Source organism: Parasteatoda tepidariorum, chromosome 4 (genome assembly GCF_043381705.1).
Source record: "Parasteatoda tepidariorum isolate YZ-2023 chromosome 4, CAS_Ptep_4.0, whole genome shotgun sequence".
In the NCBI taxonomy this organism is placed as follows: domain Eukaryota; kingdom Metazoa; phylum Arthropoda; class Arachnida; order Araneae; family Theridiidae; genus Parasteatoda; species Parasteatoda tepidariorum.
Genome location: NC_092207.1, coordinates 7,197,362 through 7,221,909, shown reverse-complemented (window position 1 = coordinate 7,221,909; position 24,548 = coordinate 7,197,362). Strand labels below are relative to the sequence as shown.

At 29.2% G+C, this 24,548-nt stretch overlaps 1 protein-coding gene across 1 annotated transcript in view; it reads left to right on the top strand.

Annotated features, from left to right (window-relative positions):
• LOC107447410 (uncharacterized) overlaps positions 1-24,548 on the top strand; it is a 35,898-nt gene that overhangs the window by 6,544 nt on the left and 4,806 nt on the right. The gene's annotated exons all lie outside the window — the stretch shown is intronic.

The following is a 24,548-nucleotide window of genomic DNA, read 5'->3' as shown; positions in this document are numbered from 1 at the left end:
GTGAACATAACTATAATTAGCAATATTCTTTTATCCCTTTCGTTACTAGCGCCGTATTTGGCGGGCATCAACGCGGTGTTCCTTGTTTACGAACGCCGTATTTAGTCGGCGTCAGTGTGATACCGTTTAATAACTGGCCCAATCTGCCATTGACCAATATTCCATTAACGCATATTAGATTAAAATCACTGAAAGCACTTAATGTGTTTTTGTAAGACAAATATAATTTTTTTCTTCCTCCAGTTTATAAATTAGTAGGGAAAAAAAGCGACAGAAAACGACTATCTAAAAAATTTTAATGTGTGTCATTTATCATGCTGAATTAAATTACAATGATTTCTTGCACAATCTCCAAATACATTGGTATGTGACCCTTTAATAAGAAAATCCGAACAAAGAGCTTACCGACATGCAGTAAGCACATTTCGCGGAGGGGAAAACCGTTCAGTGGCGTCACTTCAGCGGTATGGGCTGCCGTTAGGAAATGGTTAAACTCAGTCAGAAGTAGCGCTCTACCAGGGGTATGTTTAGAAGAAATTTGAACGGACCCTTCACAAAATGATTTTTCTTTTAATCGGACCCTTCACAAATTTGTTTATCCTCATTATTGTTTTGTTAATCAAATAAACCCTTCTCAGGGCAGAAAACAAGAAAGACAGATGCAAACGAAGTAAGTTTTGTCTTCGGCAGACGATTCTTCCTTTATTCGTCTGAAATGAATATTCTGTGTGCAGCAGTATAGGCTAAATACCAAATATTCGTATGTTGCATCTCTAATTTAGTAGCAGCAATTGCTGTTTATTTTTTCAAGTAAAATTTTTTTATTATAATTTTACAGTGTTGAGCATAATCTTGTATCTATTTACAATTTAAAAACTCCTTGAAAAAGTTTTTTTGCAATAACCGGACCCTATTTGCGCAAAATCATAAAAGCAGGACCCTGGTTGAAAGAATGTGAGTAATTTTTTCACAATTTCACAAAAACCGGATCTTTCACAAAATGTCTGGGCAGACCCCTGACTACAAGTTGTGAAACTACTGTAGTCGCTACTTTTTTTCGTAGTTTGTGGTGTAGTGTGCTACGTTTTAAAAAAAAGTAGTGTAGTGAGTAGTGCGATACTAAAAAAAAAAAGTAGTTTGTAGCGATTTCTAGCAACTACTTTTAACGTTAGTTAAGTATATGAACAGAATTCTAAACACAACTAATTTTTCGAGTTTGATGGGTAAATANCTTTCGTTACTAGCGCCGTATTTGGCGGGCATCAACGCGGTGTTCCTTGTTTACGAACGCCGTATTTAGTCGGCGTCAGTGTGATACCGTTTAATAACTGCCCCAATCTGCCTTTGGTCAATATTCCATTAACGCATAATAGATTAAAATCACTAAAAGTGCCTAATGTGTTTTATTAAGACAAAAAAAAAATTCTTTAGTTTATAAATTGGTAGGGAAAAAAAGCGACAGAAAACGACTATCTAAAAAATTTTAATGTGTGTCATTTATCAAGCTGAATTAAATTACAATGATTTCTTTTGAAATATCCAAATTTGAATTTTTGTTTATAACTTGCACAATATCCAAATACATTTGGTATGTGACCCTTTAATAAGAAAATCCGAACATAGAGCTTACCGACATGCAGTAAGCACATTTCGCGGAGGGGAGCACCGTTCAGTGGCCTCACTTCAGCGGTATGGACTGCCGTTAGGAAATGGTTAAACTCAGTCAGAAGTAGCGCTCTACCAGGGGTATGTTTAGAAGAAATTTGAACGGACCCTTCACTAAATATCTTTTCATAGAAACGGACACTTCACAAAATGATTTTTCATTTAATCGGACCCTTCACAAATTTGTTTATCTTCATTATTGTTTTGTTAATCAAATAAACCTTTCTCCGGGCAGAAAACAAGAAAGACAGATGCAAACGAATTAAGTCTTGTCTTCGGCAGACGATTCTTCCTTTATTCGTCCGAAATGAATATTCTGTGTGCAGCAGTATAGGCTAAATACCAAATATTTGTATGTTGCATCTCTAATTTAGCACCAGCAATTGCTGTTTATTTTTTCAAGTAAAATTTTTTTATTATAATTTTACAGTGTTGAGCATAATCTTGTATCTATTTACAATTTAAAAACTCCTTGAAAAAGTTTTTTTGCAATAACTGGACCCTATTTGCACAAATTCATAAAAACAGGACTTGGTTGAAAGAATGTGAGTAATTTTTTCACAATTTCACAAAAACCGGCCCTTTCACAAAATGTCTGGACAGACCCCTGACTACAAGTTGTGAAACTACTGTAGTCGCTACTTTTTTTCGTAGTTTGTGGTGTAGTGTGCTACGTTTTTTAAAAAAGTAGTGTAGTGTGTAGTGCGATACTAAAAAAAAAGTAGTTTGTAGCGATTCCTGGAAACTACTTTTAACGTTAGTTAAGTACTATATGAACAGGATTCTAATCACAACTAATTTTTCGAGTTTGATGGGTACACATTTTCGTGGGTCTGTCAATGAAAGCAATTTAAAATGCCCCTCTGTAACTGTGAGTTAACAAGAATTACATATTTAGAGACACGTATCACTAATATTAAAGCTAGACATTATGAACGATGTATAATGTATCACTTAGATCACACTTTCACATGTGAATGTGGTCATTTAAAAGAAAGGGAACATATTTTCGATATGCTTCATTTCTTAGAGGAAATAAAAGAGTATTAAACCAGAGGTCTGTCCATACATTTTGTGAAAGGTCCTGTTTTTGTGAAATTGCGAAAAAACTATTCATAATTTGTGAATATAAAATAAACGTTAAGTCATATTCTTTCAACCAGGGTTCTGCTCTTATGAAATTGTGCAAATAGGGTCCTGTTATTGCAAAAATTGCTAAAAACCTTTTCAAGAAGTTTTTAAATTGTAAATAAATGCAAGATTCTGCTCAAAAATTGCTGCTACTAAATTAGAGATGCAAAATACAAATATTTGGTATTCAGCCTATGCTGCTCAACACAGAATATTCATTTCGGACGAATAANGGACCCTTTTTGCACAAATTCATAAAAGCGGACCCTGGTTGAAAGAATGTGAGTAATTTTTTCACAAATTCACGAAAAACGGATCTTTCACAAAATGTCTGGACAGACCCCTGTTAGTAATGTATCACTTTTAATGTGTTACGCTTGAAGTAAACTTAAACCATTCTTACATTTATAATATTTTATATGAAAAATTACCGGAAATTAATTTTTATTTACATAATATTCTATTAATTAATTTTATGAATAAATATAAATGGATCAATTATTTATTCACCAAAAAATTATGATTTAATTTTAAGAGGAATGCGCACACGATGTTTGTAAAAGTAGAATGTTTTCTTAGAATACTACATTTGAAATTTAAACCTAGGGAAACTTAGTATGTCTCGAACTGTCTTTCTTCCCCCTCCGGGGAAGGGTTTATTCGATTATCAAAACAATAAACAAATCTTTGAAGGGCCGATTAAAAGATAAATTATTTTGTGAAGGGTCCGTTAGCGGACCCAAATTTCTTCTAAACAGACCCCTGATTGAACACTTAACGAAATTGCTAGTATTGAATAATTTCCAGCATCTCTTAAATTAAATATTTGCTTTCAAGAAGGGCATAAAATGTTGAAGACTAAATGAACGAATTCGAAAAAAATGTTTTAGACTAACAAAATGGCTCATGTAAACATGAATAAATATTTCAAAATAATTCTTTTTGTTTAATATAAGCAAATTTTTTATTCAAAACCATTCTGAACATAATGTGTAAATTAATTTCTCCAACTGTGTAAATTATGCAGGCGTAAATTAATTTCTCCACCAAAGTTCAATTCCTCAAAGTAACGAAGTAGTCACTACGAATCCAAAATAGTTTGCAGTCTCTACATTTAAAAAAAATAGTTGTAGTTGCAATTAACTACATTTGTAACAAAGTTGTTGTAAATGTAGAAAACTTCGAAAATAATGTAGTTTTTCCGAACACTGGTTAAACGTAGTTCGATGGATCTTTATATTAAGGAATCTTATTTTCGAAGTTCCAAGATTCCTCACCATCGATCGCACCGTTTTTTAAAATCATTTCAGACAAACTTATTGCTTTCTTAATTTTTTAAAAAAAATGTTGAATGTTGATCATGTTTTTATTTTATTGTATTAAGTAATTAAAAAAAAATTGTGGAAAATTACAAAAATATGCCCAACAAAACAAAATAGGCAAAGCACTACATTTTTAGCTTTTCGTTTTCCTTTCTTAAAAATAGACTAGTTTAGCCATATGTCCTGATTTAAACTACGACGAAGCCTGAATACCCTTCAACCCATGAAATGCATCACAATAAATTTCTAAAACTGCTGTCAAACATTCATTTATTACTTCATGCTTACTAATTATGGAACTTATTTACTCAAAGATAATTCCGTGCAAAAAATAACTTTTATTAAATATTTATTATTTTATTTAACCAGGGGTCTGTCCAGACATTTTGTGAAAGGTCCGTTTTTCGTGAAATTGTGAAAAAATTACTCACATTCTTTCAACCAGGGTCCGCTTTTATGAATTTGTGCAAATAGGGTCCGTTATTGCAAAAAAAAAATTTTTCAAGGAGTTTTTAAATTGTATAGACATACAAGATTATGCTCAACACTGTAAAATTATAATTAAAAAAATTAAATTTTAAAAAATAAACAACAATTGCTGCTTCTAAATTAGAGATGCAACATACAAATATTTGGTATTTAGCCTATACTGCTGAACGCAGAATATTAATTTCGGACGAATAATGGAAGAATCGTCTGCCGAAGACAAAACTTAATTCGTTTACATCCATCTTTCTTGTTTTCTGCCCTGGAAAGGGTTTATTCGATTAACAAAATAATAATGAAGATAAACAAATTTGTGAAGGGTCCGATTAAAAGAAAAATCATTTTGTGAAGGGTCCGTTTTTAAGTTAAAATATTTTGTGAAGGGTCCGTTTTTATGAAAAGATATTTTGTGAAGGGTCCGTTGACGGACCCAAATTTCTTCTAAACAGACCCCTGATTTAACATAAGTCGAAAAAATTTTAAATTGTGATTCATTAATGTCAATGAAATCATTGGAATTTTTAAATAATGTAATTTTGTAAAATGCAAAAGTGGTAGGATAGTTCCTAAGAAATCGAATTTTGAAAAAATCGTATTTTTAAAATTCGATTTCTCAGGAGCTATGCTACTAATTTTACCATGTAAAAATACATTATTCATTATTTCAACCCTTCTTTATTTGTACCGATGGAACATAATTAAATGCTTTTGGTTTTATTAAATTTGAGACTTCTTAATCTCAATGAGTATTCTGGATTTATTTTTTTCTAGAGCTGGTTTTAAAATTTTGCATGACCATACACTCATTGAATTGACTGTAACTATTATCACCATTAAAAAACTACGTTTGCAATAGTTTAAAAGCGAGAAAAAATAGAATTTTTTGTGTTTATGATTTTTTAAATAGCGTTAATCCAGAATCAATTTTCTATCTTTTCTTCTTTGAAACAAAATATGAGCGTAAAGCTTAGAATAGTGATTTATTGTAAAAACAATGTTAATAGTTGAAAAATTTAGTGCAGTTAAAAAAAGTTAGTTAATGCCATTCTTGAATACTTTCGATAACTTTTATTAACACAATAAATCCAAAATTGTTTTTTAAAGCATTACTCTTTAAAGAATTTTATTATTTTAAAAGAATCTTCACACTTGATATTCTATAAAAAAATTTCAATGAGATCAATTGTAACAGAAAAAAAATTTCTCTAATTTAGTAAAAAGGGAAAAATGGCCGCATTTCTTCCTTACGTGCCCCGTCGCACAATTTTTTATTCTTTCTTCCGTATTTTATATCTCCCTTGAATGCCAATTACAAATATTAACTTATTTAATTGTTTAAAAATAAATAATGTGCGTTGCGTTTAAAACTAAAAACAGGTCCATTCAAAGAGCCTAGATTTTTATATTTAACTTAAATTGCCCTTAATTAGATTAAAAAATAACAATGCATAGTTCTAAAGTCTTTCAAAACAAACACTCATATATCCTATATTAGTATTTATATTCAACTCTATTGACCGCACAATACTGAAAAAATGCTTTACATTGTGGTGCAAATTTGATAAAGTAAAAATCCTTTTTAAAGGACTTTATTTCTTATACTTGATATATTATGATATTTCTTTTATGTAACCTGTTGAATCTGAATTAAAATTATCTAACTATTAACAATCAGATAAATATAAGTTGGTATTATTCAATTCTTCTAAAGAAATATTCCAGAAATACAATGGACTTAATGATGCACTGTTGTCTGAATCAAACGAAAGCAGGCTTAAAGTAAAAAAACAATTTTAACAATAAATCACGATTGATTACCTGGCGTATAATGCTTGATAAGTGCATTTTTAATTATTTAAGCAGTATTTGGAAGTAGGTAAAATATTTTACCCATTTTTTGCCCTTAAATAATATTCAATTTCCAATCCCATTTTTTTCTCAGTATCATCATTTGAATTTATATCAAAATTTATTTTCAACAATAATAACCTTTTTATCCGTATTTCAATGTTTATAAATTAACATTCTGTTAGCAAATAAAGTACACTTTTATCAATGAATACTATAATTGATATAGCCAATATAATAATTTCTTTACAGACATATTGGATTAATCACACTGAATTTTGTAATCAAGAGACCATCCTAAAATTTACGCTTTTATTGCGTGCGACTTTATTTTCATATAATTTTTGAAATTAATTACTTATCTATATTCATAATTCGAAAAATAAATGCAGATTTATTTACGATATAGAAAATTAAAATTTTTAATTGTAGCTAAGTTGTTCCATACGCATCTTATTTATTTTAAATGAGTTACATTATGATGAGGGCTCGTAATTGTACTTAGATTCCAGATTTTTCTGATACTTAAAATATTTTGTCTTAATTTTCCAGATTGTCCTGAGCATCGTATTTTCTACAAATACAAATGCGAATTTAATTTTTGATTTAACATCTTTTTGTTTTAATGATGAATGTAGAATAGCAAAATTCAAGCTTAGAGACCTTCCACTAATTATAATTACACAGTTCAGTTCATTATTCCACAGAATTCAGTCTTTTTACGAATTAAAATTCTCAATTTTACAAATTTTTATGGTGATGGGAATTGTTTACTTTTTTCACCAAATGTATTAACCAATCTTGTACGGTGATCTTTCATCTGATTTTAATAGTGATCCATCCAATTAATATTACAGTAATCATATTATAGAATAGTAAATTGAGGAATGTTAAGCGAGATAGTCGCTGTATTTTCCTTTCGAATTTTATGAACATTATTTGATAAAGCAAGTCTATTACAAATTTAAATTAAATATTGGTATGAGTAAAAAACTACTTACTACTAGTTATTTTTTTAATATAGCAGTTATGTTAAACATTTCTGTATATTGCTCTCAAATCTTTATGAGTTGTTCAGTGCTCCATTTATAAAATTATAGTGTGAAAAAATTCTGTTTTAAACTAAGTAATTGTGAAATGAAAAGTAATGTATTTTATTATTCTTTTGCTATCAAACTTCCTTTATAATACTTGAGTAGACCACATTATACTTTTTTTTCAGTTTGTCGTTTTTAAATGTAGCTCGAAATTTGCCGGAATTGAAAAATATTTCTAATTTTTGTCTTAATATTTTTCTTCAGCCCAATATGGGATTATGATTCATTGTACTCGTGATTCTCACCCATGTAGGCTAGCACAATGAATTTTACGTCAAAAATACGTATATTTCACCTTTAAATTTTACTAAGAATTTGTAAAATTGAAAGTTCGTATTATATAAAATAATAGATATTCAATATACAAAAAATATGGATATCCAAAAAACGTAAAATTATACGTAAAACAAATTCGTTTATTTTGCTAATATTTTATCAACCCCCTTTTTATACTTGGAAAAATTGAGTTTGTTAATTTTAGATATTATTTTAATGGTAAATTTGTTTCGTCAAAAATACTTAAAAAACACAGAAGCATTTTTACTAAATCTAAATAGTAAATTCACTTCGTCAATATTAAAACTTAAAAAATTTTCTCCCTGAAAAAAAAATGGTAAATTTTGTCAATATTAAGTATAACTTAAAGAAGCTTTTTACCAAAATCTAAATGGTAAAATATACGCCAACATGTACATGTAAAATGTACGAAAACTTTTTTACCGATATTGAAAGGGTAAATTTGCTTCGTCAATAATGCATAATATCCACAAAAACTATCTTACCGAAGGGTAATTGGTAAAATACATTCTGTTAATATTACGTAAAGTACACCGAAGTTTTTTTTTTACCAAATATCTTAGTGGTAATATCATTCCGTCAATATTACGTAAAATTTATGTATGAGGCTTATTGATTTTACCTATTTCCCAAAAGTGTCCCATGGGTATTAAATTTTTTTTTCAAACAGTCTACTGATGCCTGCCATTTATTAACTTGTCTATTCATGTTTCACAAAGAATGCAGTAATTTTTGGGTATTTCTAGCACAATATCATGAAAAGTCTGATTAGTTAATTTTTCATATGAATAAAAAGTTAAAACCTTATTAACCTTAAACTTTATATCATTGATAAACCTTTCTTTTGTTAACCATTATTCCTTGGTTTACTTCATTCCTTATTGGGAGAGAAAATAATAAATGTAGACATAGGTTTACACTAAGTTTTCTGTATCAAAAATTATCACTCATTGTGTTAATGGTTAAAAGAAATTCAATGTTTTTAAACAAGTTGTCAAATGGTTGGAATAATATTTGTACTCCGATTAAAACCATGTTAATTTTAAAATATGTTTATACTACTTTAAGGTAAGATATAGTCTTCCCTTTTTTACCATTAAAACACAGTGCGTCCAATAATTTGGTCTACTAATATAATACCTGATATAATAAATATTCTATATTTATATAATATATCGTCGAAATTAACCAATTGATACACGAACATAAACAAGTGCAAACCGGTTTTAGTNTAATAGTTGGGTCTAATTATTATTATATACTAATATAATACCTGATATAATAAATATTCTATATTTATATAATATATCGTCTAAATTAACCAATTGTTCCACGAACATAAACAAGTGCAAACCGGTTTTAGTCGCTTAAAATCAATAAAACTGTGTAGTATCAACTGATAAATGATATTTTACATAGAATATTGTAATGCTTCTAATAATTTGGAAAGGGACTGTAAATATATATATATGTAATACAAAAATTAAATACTTTTGTATTAATAAAAGCATTAAAACTTCATTCCTTTTCATAAAATATCTTTGGTAAAGGATAAGGGTAGAAAATGAGTACCTTAATGGATATATAGTTGAAAATGAGTACCTAAATGGATATATAGTTGAAAATGAGTACCTAAATGGATATATAGTTAAAAATGAATACCTAAATGGAGGTAAAGTGAAAAATAAATACCTAANTCTTCACTTTAAAAAAATGAAATTAAATTACAAATTTACTTTAAATTGAATTATTTTATAAAATTCAAATCAAGAGTCAATTTGCAGTTGGGAAAGAGTTAATGAGCAGTGAATTAAAAAGAAATAGGATTTAGATTGGCGTTAATTTTTTATTACTTCTAAGATGCTAAAATCCCGCAGTGGAATGGTCGATTCTCAGTAGAGTACCGAAGTCAAGCATCACTGACTGTGGTCAGTAAGCGGGTAGGTGACCACTTTGATCAGTCTGCGTAGTTAAATTGTTCTATCGTTAAGTGCTCGATTTTACACGCAGGTTGTCGGGCTGCTTAAGCAGGGGAGGCATCCCCTCTACAGAGGATCAAAATTGCGATGGCATGTTTCCCTAGACCAGTGTTTCTTAACCTTTTTGATACAATGGACCCCTTTTAAAATTTTTTAAGAAGTCACGGACCACCCCTCTGAGAAAAAAAATTGCAAAAACATCAATTTTCAGTATTTAATTTATTTTAGCATTTAATTTTATTATTTCAATAGTATACAAAATATTTAAAATTAAAAGTTTTAGTCTGAAGGTTGTTGCTGCTTTTCCTTAATTAATAAATTGAATAGAGGGATGGTTTTCGACAAAGCAACGAGCATAACGTGTTTAACATTCAATTGATAACGATGTTCTGTTTTTATTGTCACAACTGTGGAAAATCCCTCTTTGCAAAGATACACTGTAGCTAACGGAATTATAGCTGAAATAGCTCCCTTTACAACCAATAGGTAGGCTTCTTTCACAGAAGACCAGAACTCTCCGAGTGTTTTTGAATCGAAATTCATTTTTAGTAAGGACTTTGTTCTAAGATCAATAAGCTCATCTTTGGCAAGGTTCATATCATAGATACAGTTAATATCACAAAGAAAAGGATGACGAATCTACAACTCATATTTTATCTTTATCTCATCTAAATTAAAATATTTTTTCAATGTAACTTGAAGTACTTCCAGGTGTTCACAGATTTCATTTTTTAAGTTATTCAGTAACCAGTTCCAACATTTAGAAGTTAGCATATATCTAATTTTTAATTCTATTTTTTTCAAAGTGGCATCTTCAATTAGAATGCTTGTAATTTCTCAGTTGCATCCATAATGGTGATATCGGGTCCTTGAATTAAAAGACTTATATTGTTCATGTGGTTAAAATTATCTGCCAGGTAAGCCAATTTATAGGTAAAATCTTTTTTGTTTAAATATTCGAAGAATGAGTTATCTTTTTCTTCTAGAACAAATGATAATTCGATCTTCAACATGAAAAATTATTTCAAGACCTGTCCTCGTAACAGCCAGCGCAATTCCGTGTGGTACAGAAGTACCTCATGTTCTGCGTCCATTTCTTGACACAGCGTTTTAAAGAGACGATGATTAAGAGCTCTATGTCTAATAAAATTTACAGTTTTAATAACTTTCGATAATGCTTCTTTTAAGCTGGTTGGAAGAGTTTTTGTAGCCAGTGCATGTTTATGTAAAAAAACAATGAGTAACAAGAACATTAGGAGACTTTTTTTTACCAACAGGGCAAAACCAGATTTATTGCCAAGCATCACATGTGCTCCATCTGTACGAAGTGAATGAAGTTTTTCTTTCCAGCCGAAGTCTTGTTAGGTAAAGAAAACATTTAACATTGCTAAAACATCAACTGCCTTTGTAGTTTGCAAAAGAGACTCACAAAATAAAAATTCTTCTTTGAGAGTATCAAGAGACACGTAACGAACAAAAAAAAGAAGTTGACTATAATTCGAGATATCTGTAGTTTCATCCAGTTGCATACTAAAGGGAAATGGCAATACTTTCAATTAATCGATCTTTTTCAAGATATTGCAAGAAATTTCAACAATTCTTGAATGTGTCACATCATTTGAAAATGGAATTGCCTCAAGTTTTTTTTCTCTGTTCCAATCTACAAACTAATTCAACCATCTCCAGCGCACACGGCTTAATTAACGTCTCTCCAATAGTATGCGGTTTCTTGCTTTTAGCAATATGATATGCAATTTTGAGAGATGCCTCAACCAGAGGTTTTTGTGGAATACAAATCCAAGTTTGTTTAATGTTCCAGATTTCAAAAACTGGGCTTTCTTCTTAGTAAAAAATTCTAGATCTAGTAACCTGAACAAGGTGTCAAATGTGCGTAGCTTGATAGGGGATAATAAAAATAGTACAGTGGACGTCATCAGGGGGTTGCCCCTGATGGTGCAAACTGAAAGCCGGTTAGTAGAGGATGTTAAAAATATGACAGGGATATTAGAGGGCTGTGTGCAGTACGTACTGAATTTGGGATATCTCGATCACCTAGTTTCAAATATGTATGTATTTTCACCTTTTAGAAAAAAAGATCAATGTTATTTAAATATTATTGATCCAAACGTTTTAAAAATTAGGAGCAGTCGGTGGACCCCCAAAATATGACCCATGGACCCCTAAGGGGTCCATGAACCACAGGTTAAGAAACCCTGCCCTATACAGTCGCCAATATAGCCCATTGTGCAGCTCTAGTGCGACGTAAATTAAGTACCTACCTACCATCTTACTGGACTGTAATGCAGTCAAACCCCGCTATAAAAAACCTTCAAAGGACCGAAATTTCGGTTCACTATAACCGGTACTTCACTATATCCGTTCCTCAAACAATTTTAACTAATGTTTCCAAACTGTCCCCTCTTATTACATGACATTATTTAAATAAATGACCCATAAAATGAAATAAAAAATGACTGGAAAATAATACGTAGTAACAAAAAATGTGTTAACTCATATTTTTTAATAGGGGAGAGTGGGGTCAATTGTAACATTTTTTACTTAACTATTTTTAACTAACAAAAAATCCAATATATTATTAGTATTAATTGACAGACGAGTAAAGTAGACTATCCTCTACTAGAAAAAAAAATAAATACCTTATTTTAAATGTTATTATATTAGTTATTAACAATTTTTGACAGTCGTGCACTTGTTACAATTGTCCCCACTTACGGGGTCAATTGTAACAGTTCATAAATTCAACTAAAACATAGTTAATTATACATATTATCATAGTTGTGATATATTTTTTTATTGATCAAAATAGTAGTGATATTTTAGGAGTAAAAATAATAATGAGCAGAGACCTAAAGGGTTAAACTTTTAACTTTAAGGGGTTAAAAATTTTAATTTATGCTGTGAAAGGTGACAAATAAAATAATGCACATGCAACATAATATAAATGATATAGGAAACTATTGGTGGTTCTTAAAGAGTTAAGTAATGGTTTGTAAACATAAGATTATTTATTTTCAGCTGTTACAATCGTCCCTTTACTTATTGTTACAATTGTCCCCAAGACGCCATTTCAGCTTCATTTGTTAAAAACAATGCTAGTTAATTAGCAAAACTAATTTTTTTTTTATTGAAATGTTAATTAAAGTGTCCACTTACATATTCGGTTACTAATTTTTATTTGTTTAAACAAAATTACTTTGTTACAATATAATATTCTAATACCAAAAAAAGTACTTGCGTGGCGTGAAAATATCTTTTGTGATGTAACTCTTTCAAAAGTACATAAAAATGGTTGCCAGCAGGGGTGTACATGTAGATTTATTAAATACACCTTGTGCGCCACCTAGGAACCAAATCTATAACCCGACACTCGAAATTTTTGCTCTGTTACAATCGTACCCTGTTACAATTGACCCCACTCTCCCCTACTCTTCGTCTTGCTTACAAAAAAATTAGTAATCATTAGCTGATGAGCAATCCTCCACATCAGATATGGAACATTTCCCGATTCTCCGATAATTTTTCCTAAATTTATGCTATTCCGCTTTTTAAACTTGTCTAACCAGCCATTAGAGCACATAAAATTAGTCTCACCCAATCGCTTAGCAAATTTATCGGCTTTGACTTGAAGCATTTGTCCAGATGCTATAAAATTGCGGCTTCCTCGAATGCGGAACCAATTCAATAATGAAGTAAACGAGAAAAATTGCTTATTGCTACATTACTATAGATGATTTAAAAAATCAGTATATGAATTTATTTTGAAGTAGAAATTTCAAAATTATTATTGATTAAAATTATTAATTCATATCTGTTAATTATTGTTACTTCATTCGCTACTTGATTCTAAAACTGATTTGGAATCAAGAGAATTAAAGACTTTTTTTCAAAAATTTGTTATTTCTGTTATTTTTATCATCCACATACATATAAGTCAAAAACCAATAAAATTGTTTAAATTTAATAGAGTCATTGTATTAGGTAATTTTTCCCGGAATTTTTTTTAAAATTATTCACTAGAATTTAGCGAATAAGAATGCTAAGAGAAAAATATTAAATTTAAAAACATTCTTTTCCCATCAAATCGATGTATAATTTTATTAGCTTGTATATAAAAAATGTTAACACAAACAATTTCTATTCGAGAAAAAAATTCTGAAAGTTTTGAAAAAAATCTTTTCATTCATTGAGTTGAAAGTTTAAAGTTACATATTGCTGTTTTTATTATCGTTATTAACAAGAAAAAGTAAACATAATCTAAAAAGTTTTTCGTTAGTTGTTGAATTTTAACTGAGCACTTTTAGACATAACTGGCGCTGGCGTTTGGCTGATTCAAAGTTTGTTTTGACTTGGCGTTTTCACTTTAGTCAAAATATTGATTCCAACCGCTGTTTCGGAATTATTAATGAGGCTGAAATGCGTGTTCCCACTTGTTACGCATTCTTTTCCCAGTTGAGGTCAAAACTTTCTCAAAGTTCAAAGGACGAGAAAAATAATTAAATATTTAAATTGAAACACATAGTTGAGAAATATCATCTCCATTTCAGTTTAATTTGCATCATCAACATTTTTATTCGAATATTTATAAATAAAAAAATAAAGCGACATAGGAATATTGAACCAGTTAAGTTCTGTTTATCATTCTGAAAAAAGTTCTCAAAATTAATTATATTTTGCAATTTTACTGGTGTACAAAATGCAGCCAATTTACATGCTAGATATAAATATCGAAGCTATTATTGTATAAACACGAATGGAGTGTAAGCTTCATAAAATTTCATATTAAATAATTTTAAATTAAAAGAAGAATTATTAAATGTTTATGAAAAAAGTACTCAATTATTTTTATGCAACAAATTTTCAAAATTGATTTATTCTTGATTGAGCTTTTATAGTCCATTGTGTTGTTTAGTATTATTACATTTCTTATTTATAATTCCATTTAATTCTAATTATTAATGTTTTGTTTTCAATGACTATTCGTATTAAAACAATATTTTTGCATATTGTTTTTTGATAGTTCGATTTTATTAGAAATTTTAATTGACATGTAATTTTATCTAAATTAAAAAATACAAAATGTGAAAGAAGTTAATGGCATCCAAATAAATAAAGTTTAAGAAGTGTGAAAAAAGAACTAAAATGTCAAGTTAAAAGGAGTCCTTTTAGTTTGAGAATGAACTAAAAGATAGATATATATGTCTGTGTGTTCATTTACAGCTTTAAAATTACTAATATTATACTTTTTATAACTTTTTTTATGCTTGCTATTAAGCAAAACTTTTTTATAATATTTCATTTCATGTGCAAATTTACGATTCAACTCCTTTCATTAAAAGTTAAAATATTTAAAGTTTAAACTATGAAAAAGTAAAGATTGTTTAAATGCTTGAACTCTCTTACCCGCATTAATACAGTAGTAAAAGAATACTTTAATGAATATTTATATAATAATTTTAATTTTTAAAAATGTAGAAGAAATATGTATAAAATAACATTTTGGAAACATTTTAAGACTAATGGATGTGTTAGTATTTTTTATTGTACTTGTATGTTTGATTGTACTTAAATGCGATAGTAGTATATATATTTCAATTGAATGGCACAAGATACGCTACCCTGCACTATAAGTATAAGCTGATCATAAGAATAAGCAAGTCGTGTGAAGCTCACAACCCCCTGCAGGGGTCTGTTTAGAAGAAATTTAAGTCCGTTAACGGACCCTTCACAAAAGATCTTTTCATAAAAACGGAATCTTCACAAAATATTTTAACTTAAAATCGGACCCTTCACAAAATAATTTATTTTTTAATCGGACCCTTCACATTATTGTTTTGTTGATCGAATAAACCCTAAATTTTGTGTTCGGCAGACGCTTCTTCCTTTATTCGTCCGAAATTAATATTCTGCGTTCAGCAGTATAGGCTAAATACCAAATATTTGTATGTTGCATCTCTAATTTAGAAGCAGCAATTGTTGTTTATTTTTTAAAATTTAATTTTTTTAATTATAATTTTACAGTGTTGAGCATAATCTTGTATGTCTTTACAATTTAAAAACTCCTTGAAAAAGTTTTTTTGCAATAACGGACCCTATTTGCACAAATTCACAAAAGCGGACCCTGGTTGAAAGAATATGACTTAAGGTTTATTTTATATTCACAAATTACGAGTCATTTTTTCACAATTTCACAAAAACGGACCTTTCACAAAATGTCTGGACAGACCCCTGCCCTGATAAGTTACTTTCCATAAAAATAATCGTTTGTAAAGAGCTTTCTGAACGTTGCTCTACATTTTAATTNACGGACCCTATTTGCACAAATTCACAAAAGCGGACCCTGGTTAAAAGAATGTGACTTAAGGTTTATTTTATATTCACAAATTACGAGTCATTTTTTCACAATTTTACAAAAATGGACCTTTCACAAAATGTCTGGACAGACCCCTGCCCTGATAAGTTACCTTCCATAAAAATAATCTTTTGTAAAGAGCTTTCTGAATGTTGCTCTACATTTTAATTTAAGTAACAGTGAGAACGCTGATAATAAATGTAAATTTCCGAGAGAGGAATATTACATAGTTGTATTGATTAGAATATTTGCCGAAAACTGATAAATAATTAAGCAAATTAAATTATTTTCTTTATTGTGAAAAATCACATCGATTTAAAGACTACATTATCAAGCAGATGCTTAGTTCAACCTTCCGGTAATAGCTTCTATTAGAAAAAGAATTAATCGTAAAACAATTTCCATTGAAAAGTTATTTTTATGAGACTGATGAATTTTTAAAAACCATCCCCAAGGAGTTCGAAATCCCTTTTAACGATAAAATATATTAAAGAGACCAACCTTTGGATCACTTTACTGACCTTACTATGGGGACCCTATTTTCCAGATTAAGGCCACCCCCAATATCTTAAGAGACAGAAATCCGAGTCCCTTGAAAAGAAAAGGTATGTTTATTCAGAGAAAATACTTTTTGTGTCTGATTTCCTAACTTAAAATCTGCATTAATGAATTAGCATATTTGTGGTCACGCCTTCAAACCATTATGATTGAGTCCAGAACGTGATCATTGACTCAAAAGTTATTCAAGGTGGTCCTTTTTTTCCACGTATCCGTCCGTTTTTTAATTTCCTTGGAGGATACAAAAAAAACATTGATCACTAAAATTCCAAATATTTGATAATTTCCTAACATTTCTTAAATCGCTGTCGAGAAAAGAATAGAGTTTGAAAGTTAAAGAACGAATTCGTAAAAAGTGCTTTAGAATTAAAAAAAAAAACCTATTTCATGGAAACATGAATTAAAACTTTTCAATATCTTCCCATATTTAACTAAGCCTATTTTTTATTCAAATTCATTTTGAATATTGGTGAAAATTAAATTCTCCAGTTAAGTTTGTCTTCTAAAATTAGTGACTACATTTCGAAAATGGCTTGTAGTTGCTACATTTAAAAAAAGTCGTTGTAGTCAGTAGCGTCGTTACGTATGGGTGGGAACACACGGGCAGTGCCTGTGGTCCTCAAGCACTCAGGGGGCCCTTGTAAATCTTATTTACCAGGAAAACTTAGAGTAATCGAAATCTATTTTTCTACGTTTTTAGGTACCCAACTCTCAAAATCATAATGTCACTAAATATGCTTGACCACCAACTCTGTTTAGTATTTATAATGAGTGAAATAAAGTAATAATTGTAAGAGTTTAGAATTACTGAGCACTCAGGGGACAGCAACTTTTAAACTGGTTATGTCTGATGCGCATTAAAAGATGTTTAAATAAGAGAATTTATTACTTTGACGAAATAATTCATACCTTTTGAATTTTTTATTTGTTTATATGTTTTTTTTTTTCAAATTTAAATATTTTAATTAGCTTCGGGTTTTGAAAATTATTTTATTATTTGGGGCTTGCAAATGGCAAGCATCTCAATTTTTTTAAATGAGGCATATAGGGGTTCCAAATTAAAAGTTTTCATTTTAATTTAGGACCTTACGTTTAAAAATGCATTATTTTATGTGCATTAAGTATTTGCAGGTAGTAAAAATGTGTTTGTCAAAATTATTGCATATCTTAAAAATACGGTTTGTACTGTTTTCTGGATTTTTTTTTTTTATTTTAATAAACATTAACCAGCATTCCCTATATAAGGACGGGTCGGGGAAAACATTTCCATATCTTAAAAATGCTTTATTTAAGTATGTGAAGTTTTTTTGTTCGGTTTTAAACAGTATGGCATGTTGTAGGGGGCCAAAGCATTTCTGTGCGGGTCCTGCTTGCTAGTAAGACGGCCCTGGTTGTGGTTATAGTTAACTACAATTACAATAATATAGTTGAAGTTAACTGCAAAGTAACTAGTTTTTCCGACCACTGCATGGATCTAAATAAAATAATCCCATTTCAATTCTTTTCAGTTTCCTCCGGAAACTCTCAGCAACTGAGAATTAGATCAAACACCTTCTAAATAATCAGACGTTAAATATACTTCTCATAATTTAAAAATTTACACTGAGAAAATCTTTAACTGTCAAAAAACTATAGAATGCGGTGCGCATAATAACAACCATAGTGCATAGAGTTTTTAAAAAGGGCTTAAAGGTGCTAAATTTCGATTTTCATTTTTTAAAAGCCCATGAAGATTAATTTTTTATTATGTGTTTTTAAAAAGGGCTTAATTTTTCCCTTTTCGAAAATGAGATTTTTTTTTCTTTACCATGTCTATTTTCGCCACGTATTAAGCAAAAGCGGGGTTATCACATTGTTCTATTCAGCGTTTTCACAATTCGATGGACCGTCGGTTCGTAGCGTATGCAAGCACCAATCACTTTACATGTTTGATGAAATACTTGCGAGTCTGTATGTGCGTATACTGAGCTGAGTTTTGGTGAGATTATTGCACTCTCATGTGCAACTCAGCTGAATTTTGCAAGATATTCTCAAATTCAAGTTTCATTTTCCACCCTCTGAAATTGAACAGAAAAATCTCCATGGTGGCTAATATTGTCAAAAAAAGAGTTCTTTGTCAGAAACTATTTATTTTGTCATGATCAAGTGCTGGGTGCGTAGCGTTTGTAAAAAGTACTTAAAGGTGCTTTTTTGGGGATTTCGTTTTTAAAAGCTTTCAAAGGTGCATTTTTCAGCTGGCGTTTTTAAAAAGTGCTTTTTTTCCCGAATAATTTTTTTTCCCCTTCAGTGATATCTGGTGGATCCCATGCATTTCACGCAAAATGGGGTGTTTGCTACGTAATCATTCACGCGGACTTCATTTCGTACCCATAGAGGTCGTACCCACGTTATGACTTGCGCATGCACGCACATTTTAAACCGAAACCCGAGTGCTCCAATTCGGATGGAAGAATATCAGATCCTTATGAAATGTTTTTCTTTTTAATTTATTTTAAGTTTATTATTGTTTATTTTATTTTACTTCTAACACTTTTTTGTCGTAGGGGGTACGGGTACTTTTGTTCTGAGTTCAGGGTCAAGTTGAATTCACTCGATGATGTGGGAAAGTACTGATTGTTTCGATTTACGTCTGTTTCTTTTGGGGTTTTTTTTAACGTCAAAACTGTTTATAAAAAGTTTTTGTTTTTCAATGATATCACTGATTGAATATGAATTTTTTGAGTGCTTGAAAATTTTTGTAAAGTGCTTGAAAAGTTTTTAAAAAGTGCTTATTTTTGATTCAAAGATTTGGCTACGCACCCTGAAGTGGAGTCTTTGAAAACTATTTTTCATTTTGTTAATGTATATAGTGCTGTAAAATATTTTTAAGTGCTCAAAAAGTACTTAAAAAGGTGCTTAATTTTTGTTGAAAGATTTTGTTTGTTCATTAAATTAGTTTATTTGGTTTAATTGGATTATTTTTGTTAAAAAATTGGTTTATTTATTATATTAAACTTGTGAGTCACATTACGCAAGGTGCGAAGTGTTTTTAACACTAGATTTCCTAAGAAAGTCATTTTGACTGCTTTTAATTTCAATTAGAAAAACAATGATGTATATAATGACTCAATTACTTAGAATTATTTATTGTTAATATTTACTAATAACTTGTTATATAACTGCAAATAATCTAAAAAGTATTAAAAATTAATTGTAAACAAATTTCTTTACACATTATTTATTCTTTAACAATCCAGTCATTTTGACTGCTTTTGGGCAATATAGGTATATACTAAATTTCAGTCTTTCTAGTGTTAAAAACTGCTTAAAGGTGCTTATTTTTGATTTAAGTTTCTTAAATGCCCTTAAATGTGCTTTTTTTTGTTCGGGGTTTGTAAAAAGTGCCTCATTTCTATCTTTTAAAAAGAGACTTATCTTTGCCTTTGTCCGTTCAATTACAAAAAATGCATGATTTTCACAATTTTTTCTACAATATTTATCAGAAACTAGTTATTTTATCATGATTATGTAAAGTTATTGAAAAAAAATTTCAACTTTATTGATTTTATGTTTATAAATTAAGAATTTTAAGCAATAAAAGGAAATAATTTTTATTACTGCACAGATCCTAATTATGACTTTTTTCTTTCTTTGGAAAGTGATTAAAAATATTTTTTGAGTGCTTAAAAGGTGCTTTTTTATTATTCAAAAATCTGCTATACTCCCTGTTTATTACTATTTGTTGTCGTTACCGGTGGCTTCATGTTATTGGATTACATATAACATGTTTTTAAAAATTACTCCCATCAAAATAAAGATCAACTGCATTCAGTATCATGCTGCTGCTTGAGGCCAATGGTCAAATGACCATATGGAAAAAAAACTAACAGATGAAAACAACGTAGTTTTTATTTTACTTTCTGATTTTAATAAACTCTCGATTACGGCTAGAAATAAAGAAATTTTTAAAAGAAAATTGCAATTCGTTTGATGATTTTTTTTTCAGTTATTCTTAAAGAATTGAATGAACCAAAAACTAATTTTTCTCCCACTCGTTAATCCTATCAGTTTCTGGTTAATCTTATCGGCTAAGAGAGAACATCCCTTTTCCACCCTTAATGAATTGGGCCGATTGGATTAATTAGGGATCGAAGATCAAACCGCCTTTCGTACACAGATACGTAAGCCGTTCGTTGCAACTTCGATGCCCGGCGCACAATATAACTAATTGCAAAATAAAGCTTATATCGGATGGTATTATTTGTATTACGCTTTTTATTCGATTGAAAAATAAATTTCTCAGTATTATCCACCCTGTTATGAGATTAAAAAAAATGACGTGTACTTTAATCTGAATGGTATCTTTATTTTGCAATCATTCAAAATTACTCTCCCCTACAAATGTTCAAAACATGTTTTACTGATAATATTTATCTTTTTTCCAGGAAACTGTAACAGGGTTTAATTGATTTAAATCAGCTTGATTTAAATCAAGTAATTTTTTAAAAAATATCATTGATTTAAATCAACAAATTTTTTTTATCTATATATATATTGATTTCAGAAGTTAAAAAACAGTGTTATAAATTTTTGATACTTTTATTATTTTTGTTTCTTAGTATTAAAATTTAATTTGAATAAATTGCTGCATTAATTAATATTAGTTAACGAAATTACTTTCTTTCTTTGTGTGTGTTAAATTCCAACACATTTGAAATTGCATTTTTAAAAATGTTTTGATTCTTGAGACTGAAAGTACAGATTAAAGTAAACATTTAATGCTGCATAGCTGTAGAAAGTAATTAATAAACATGAATTTTTTTCAAAAAATAATACAAATAATGTTAATTAAAATTCTACCTTCTGAATGAAAAAGCGTGAATTAAAATCGACATAATATTTTATTGGTGGAAAATGTATATTTCTGAAGCTTGAGGTTATATTAAAAAGAAATCACCCTAATGTGCCAAAAAAAGAAAAAAAAATGCTGATGACTTCAGATGTTTTTTTCCTAATATAGTGTCATTCTTCCCTTTCAAACTCTATTTGAAGCAGTAGGGTTATTAACTGGTATTTTTTTCTCATAATATGTTTACAGTATCTCTGACATTATCTGATTCTCTATAAAGAAATTTTGTGAAAAAAAAATTCCCATAAGTACATAGATTTTCTAATTTTTTTTTTTTAGCTTAACTTATCTATTTTGATATAGAATTAAAAATGAATATTCTAATATAAAAATATATAGATTAAATATTTATTATTTTTTGATGAATGACTACATTTATGAACACAGTATGCTACATTTATTTTGTGATTTTAAAAATCAAGAGAAGAAAAAAAAATGAAATCACAATTTTAAATTAAAATTATGGTTTGCTAACTGAAACTTTGTTTTAATCGTTAAAGTGCAGGGGTCTGCCCAAGCCATATTTACTATCGTTTAACGGTACCTTTACAAATTCAACTTGAGGAAAAACGATACACAAAAACACAGAAAATACTTTTTCTTAAAATTTTATTTTTGTGTCTCGTAAGAAACGATAATTCCATATTTTTACTATATTTGTGTTGATTTTTTATTATAATTTTTAATTTTCACAAAATAGGTACCTCTCAGAAAAACCCAGACAGACCCCTAAAGTATTCTTTAAATTCTCTATTTCATCTAGTCTTTAAATTTTAATCATGCATTTGTTTCAAAATGGTTGCTATGCATTCAAAGCCATGTATTATAATGAAAAATTATTTTAGTTAGAGCTTCTAAAATATTGTTACAATATAGTTTTAATATTAAGTTAATTTTGATTAAACATTTATAATCTTTTTAATCGTAAATTAAAGTTCTTACAGTATGTTTGAATAAAAATCAAAGAAATCTAATTTTTTTGATTTTTTTTTAAAAAATTTTAAAAAAAATCACGAACCTTGCACTGTAAGAAATTTAGCAATGATATTTATAAGAATAGCTTAAATTTAAACAGGTAAAAAATATTTTTAAAAAAAGGCTAAAAGTTTTTATTCTTACTTTTTTAAAAAAAATTATATATTTTAGTTTTACACATAATTTTAAACTTTATATAACATGTTATTTAATAATCAGTTCAAGTATTTATTCTTAATAGTATTTTATTGAAATTAGTATGTTTTTTTGTAATTGTATATTCAATACGCACTTTACTCTTCAAAAATTTATGGCAGTGTGTATGTTTATTATATGATTTCATTATTGTTTATCATATGATGACATAGTATTAAAAAATATATATATATTAGCGCTTCTTTTTAGAATTCAGTTTTATAACATTTCGATATTTAAACTTTGTATAGCATGTTCTTTTAAGAATCGGTCTAAGTATTTATTCTTAAAAGTATTTTATTAAAATTAGTATGTTTTTTGTAATTGTGTATTCAATACGCACTTAACTCTTCAACATATTTTTGGTAGTGTGTATGTTTATATCGTGCTTAGTAAAGTAGTATCCTATTTACATATAGTATTAAAAAAACTGTATTGTGATTATTTTAGTAGTGTGTATGTTAGTTAAAAAAAATATTTGATATTTTAACTATTCTACATATCATTTTAAAATTCAGTTTTATCATTCTCCTTCTTGCAATATATTGTAAAAGAACGGTTATTTTAATTACTTCAGAAATTGGTAAAATTCATATTTCTTTTCAATTGTTGATTTAAGTTTTCACCTTTTAAAAATAATATATTAAAGTAGATTGGAAAATAATACTACCATTTAAACTATATCAAATAATAAAATAAACTGTTTAAAAGTTGTTTTTACATTATATATTTCGTTTTCTTCTTTTTTTATAACTGTCGGTGAACAGTCGACCTAATTTTTGGGTTTACGACTACTTAAATTCAACTCTGTAGCCTTGTAATTTTGAACCCAATCCAGAAGACATGGGAACTCCTGATCCAAGAATAGGGAGAAATTTGACTTCGTGGACTTTTTGATGGAACTAATCCGCATTTGAGTCACATGGAGAGGAAGATTACGAGAACCTCCCACGGTTAGCCTGACGGCAAAGGGACTCTAACGCATGATCCGTCTATCACTAGGGATATTTCCCGTCAGCACTTGGTTGGTGCCAGCCGGATGCGGAATTCGTATCGACCAACCATCGAATGAAAATGTCTAATAATTTGGTCTAATTATTATAATATACAAATATAATACCTGATGTAATAAATATTCTATATTTATACAATATATCGTCTAATTTATTGAATTTATAGTATATATCGTCTAATTTAACCCATTGATACACGAATGTAAACAAGTGCAAACCGGTTTCAGCCGTGTAAAAACAATAAAGCTGCATACAGGGTGCATAGCGTTTGTAAAAAGTACTTAAAGGTGCTTTTTGTGGATATCGTTTTTAAAAGCTTTTAAAGGTGCTTTTTTCAGCTGGCGTTCTTAAAAAGTGCTTTTTTCCCGAATAATTTTTTTCTTCCCTTCAGTGATATCTGGTGGACATTTTCACAAAAAATGGGGACTTTGCTACGTAATCATTCACGCGGACTTCATGTCGTACCCACGTTATGACTTGCGCATGCGCGCACACTTGAAACCGAAACCCGAGTGCTCCAATTCGGATAGAGAGTATCAGATCTTTATGAAATGTTTTTCTTTTTAATTTATTTTAATTTTGTTCTTGTTTATTTTATTTTACTTCTAACACTTTTTTTGACGTAGGGGGTAAGGGTACTTTTGTTCTGAGTTCAGGGTCAAGTTGAATTCACTCGGTGATGTGGGAAAGTACTGATTGTTTCGATTTACGCCCGTTTCTTTTT